Source organism: Ipomoea nil, unplaced genomic scaffold, assembly GCF_001879475.1.
Source record: "Ipomoea nil cultivar Tokyo-kokei standard unplaced genomic scaffold, Asagao_1.1 scaffold2942, whole genome shotgun sequence".
Classification (NCBI taxonomy): domain Eukaryota; kingdom Viridiplantae; phylum Streptophyta; class Magnoliopsida; order Solanales; family Convolvulaceae; genus Ipomoea; species Ipomoea nil.
The window spans coordinates 2042341-2047087 of record NW_017619370.1 but is presented as its reverse complement, the minus strand read 5'-3'; positions in this window follow the sequence as shown (position 1 = coordinate 2047087).

The following is a 4747-nucleotide window of genomic DNA, read 5'->3' as shown; positions in this document are numbered from 1 at the left end:
TTATAAAATCTTTTGTACTATGGACACATATTTTTAATTATTTCGGTTTAATAATATTATATCTTATTTATAAAAATTCAACGTAATACTTTTAGTACTATTGAATATTGATTGACTAAAAATTATCTTAATTATTATTAAGACAATTAATAAGTATTTAGCTTTAACAAGTCTTCAAATATATGAATTATACATAGTAGCATTGAATTGAATCAATTAGTAGGACAATTATATTAGGTAATCTAATTAATAATTTACTTTTTAAATTATATCTCATTTTAAATAATGAATATTTTCTTAAAGTATATACACAGACTATGCTTATCAATATAGAATTTAAAGTGTGTGTGTGTGTCTCTCTCTCTATATATATATATATATATATATATATATATATATATATATATATATATATATATATATATATATATATATATATATATATATATATATACACGAGAGCGAGATTGCGCTCAGGTGCGCCTACAGTCTTATAGATGATGGTTCCTTTGCACGAGGGACAGGCAGAACTAGAAGTACCCCCTAGAAGGGCGAAGTAACCAGGTTTTGGATAAATCCTGCCTGCCCGTTTTGAAGAAAGCTTCTTCTATGTAAAAAAGTCGCTTGTGGCCACCAGTCTTGACCACAAATCTAGCCCGAACTGAGGACCTTGGAGCCCGAGCGGGATGGTCCCGTCTTCGTTATTGACTTCATGAAAAAAAGTGATATATATATATATATATATATATATATATATATATATATATATATATATATATATATACACTTAATGTATAATATGTATTCAAATTAATTTTAAAATATTATTTAACCCCTAAACATGAGAAAATTTTATATTTTTAAAAAAGATACAATTTGATCAATATCATAAATTAATTATTGCAATATCATTTATGTTTACGATGAGAATAATTAAAGAGAAAATAAATAATTCAAATATGTGAACCAATGATTTCAAAATAAAATTAATATACATTTACAAATAAATATAGCATGATTAGATTTAATTTAATTAGTTTTAATTTCCTTAATAAAATGATTTTTATTTATCAGTTTTTGATGGGAGATTAATGGAGTGTTTGGGTTGCTGGAAAATATTTTAAAACAAAAATAATTTAAAATTTTTTCAACCGATAAACATGTAAAAGTTTTATATTTTTAAAAAGATACACTTTGATAAATATCATAAATTAATTATTGCAATATCATTTATGTTTACCATGCGAATAATTAATGAAAAAATAAATAATTCAAATATGTGAACCAATGATTTCAAAATAAAATTAATCTATCTATACTATTAATAAAAGTAAAATCTCCATTTTCAACATTCCCGCCCAAATTAATATGAATATTAATTAAATAGTAAAAAATTAATAAAGCTTAATTGGTAACAATAATATTTCGAATTGAGTAATTGACTAATTGACTAGAATGAAAAAAGAAATTGTCATGATCATTGCATTTTAATTAAAAAAAAAAAGAAACAAAAATTAAAAATTAGACAAAAATATTTCAATATTATTCTACATCATCAATAGGAAATGCATATTTTAAAGTTTAAACAATATAAAGGTAAATTAAAAATATAACGGAAATATTTCAATAAAAATATTATACATCATTTAAAAATGGAACGGAAATTAGGTAAAAATATCACTGCATCTAATAGTCTAATTAACTAATTGACTGGAAAAAAAAGAATAATTGGCTGAAAATGAATCTGATATTACTAATTGACTTAAAATATAAAAGGATCACTAATTGACTGATATTCTACCATTATATATTTTCACCCGAGTCACCCATCTTGATGGACTGAAGGTGTTAGCTCTAGAGGAAGATGGACAAGATTGTGTTACTATTACCAATGTTGTCTACAAAGATGTTTCTATAATGTGTAAATACAATCGGTGATATTATGTTTTTTTTTTTTAATGGCAAAATTGCTATATATCTAGACAAAAAATATATTTTTCATACAAATGAATTAGGATATCAATTCATTCTTATAACTGAGTTGCTAAAGAACGAGCACATTTGCCTAATTTATAAAAATACTAAACAATGATAAATAAAATCTCCAAAGCTACAACACCGCATGCGTACATCTACACATTAGCTATTAATTTGAGCAATTATTTGCTCAAATTCAAGCAATGATAGCATAAAAACACAAAGGATCCAAACCATACCTTCAATTGCACTATATAATATTTGATGTTATAATTTAAATAATTATATATCAATCCAAATATTCTTAATATATTACAACAAATTCATTCCCTGCATCGCACGGGTGAAAATATTAATAACAATAATAATCCAAACAAAACTAAATACAAAATAAAATTAAAATTAAAAAAAAAAAAAAAGACAAAGGGGAGCCACGAGCTCCGTTTGTAAATGATGTGAGATCATTTTGATCCCACATTGAAAATGTTTGAAAAGATGAGCTCTTGAGGTCTTCTATATAAGAGGTACAAACATAATTGATTTGTTTAAGAAACTTTAGCTTTGTTTCCTTTTTTTTTTTTTTTTTTTTTTTTTTTTTTTTTTAGTTTTTTATTATTTATTTATTTATTTATTATTTATTTATTATTAGTGGGGTTTGGGAAAGATTAACCCAAAATGTATGTGTTGTTTTAGTTTTTAGCAGTTGGGAGCAAATTACTGAGTTATTAAATAATATTTTGATGTTTTGATTAAAAATAAATTGTTAAAATAGCGAATTTGTTAAAATTTTGACGAAATTGTCAATAATCAAATAATAATAATAATAATAATAATAATAATAATAATAATAATAATAATAATAATAATAATAATAATAATAATAATAATAATCCAAACAAAACGATATACAAAATAATTTTTTTTTTAAAAAGAAGACAAAAGGGAGCTCGTGGCTCCCTTTGTAAATGATGTGCGATCATTTTGATGTCCAGCTCCTCTTACAAACATAATTGCTTGTCTATCAATGTCGACAAGTATTGAGAAGTCCAAAGTTTTTTTTTTTGTTTTTTTTTTTTTTGTTTTTTTTTTTTTTTGTTGAGAAGTAAAAAAAAATTAAAAATGGAAAGGAAATATTTCAATAATAATATTTTTACATCATCAAATAGTAAAGACATATTCTAAAAAATAGTAAAGATAAATAAAAAAAATGGAACAAAAATATTTCATTAATAAGATTCTACATCATCAAATTAAAATGGAACAGAAATTAAGTAAAAACACCACTGCATCTATATTATAATTGACTAATTGACTGAAAATAAAAAAGAATAATTGATTGAAAATGAATCTAATATTACTAATTGACTGAAAATATAAAAGGAAATGAATATTAATAATTGATTGTAAATAAAAAATGATCCATAATTGACTAAAAAAAAAAAAGAAATGGTCAGATCATTACATTTTAATTAAAAATTGAAGGAAAATATTTCAATAATAATATTTTACATTATCAATAGTAAATGCATATTTTAAACAATTGTAAAGGTAAATTAAAAATGGAATGGAAATAAAAATGGAACGAAAATTAGGTAAAAATATCATTGCATTTGATATTCTAATTGACTAATTGACTGAAAATATATATAAAAAATAATTGACTAAAAATGAATATGATATTAATAATTAACTGAAAATATAAAATGATAACTAATTAAGTGATATTCTACCATTATATATTTCCACCCAGGTAACCCGTCTTGATGGATTATTGAAAGCGTTAGCTCTAGACGAAGATGAACAAGATTGTGTTGCCACTACCAATGTCGTCTACAAAGAGGTTTCAATAACGTGTAAATATAATCGGTGATATTAAGTTTTTTTTTTTAAATGAAAAAATTGCTATATATCTTGACAAAAAAATATATCTTCCATACAAGTGAATAAGGATAGCAATTCATTTCTATAACTGAGTTGTTAGAGAACGAGCACATTTGCCTAATTTATGAAAATACTAAACAGTGATAAATAAAATCTTTAAAATATAGCACCGCATGCGTACATCTAAATATAGCTATTAATTTGAGCAATTATTTGCACAAATTCAAGCAATGATAACATCAAAATTAGGGCTGTGCAAACCCGACCAACCCGTCCGATCCGAAAGCCGAAACCACCACATCCGACCCGCCCGTGGTCCGATTAGCCATATCCGAACCGAAGGCATAAACGACGTCGGATAAAGGAGGTCGGATAGGGTTCGGTTTTTTCCCATCCGACCCGTCCGACCATCTGATCTAACCTAGGGTTAGGTTTTATGTGTATGCTAGACGACGTCGTATGAGGTGAGTATATATGTATGTTGAAGCCCTTGTGAAGCCAGATGCGCAGCCCTACTCTTCTCTCATTCTCTGAGACTCTCTCACTCTCAGATCTCTTCTCTCGTTCTCTCGTTCTCTGCTCTCTACTCCTCTCAATCTCATCCTCTCATTCCTTTGAGTCTCTCACAGTCTCACCTCTCTCTAGTCTGTACTCTCTGAGACTGAGAGTCTGACTGTATGAGACTCTGAGTCTCTGTGGACTGCGGAGTCTTCAACTGTCCGATTGTCCGATTGTCCGGTGGGCGGTGGTGGACTGGTGGAAGCCCTTCTCGAGTTGGTGGTGGAACGTGGACTGGTGATTAGAGGCCCTTGTTCTCCGGGGAATATTAAGGGGAAACCAAGTAAATCAGAAACCCTAGTTTTTCCATTGTTTTTGTGATCTGTTGATT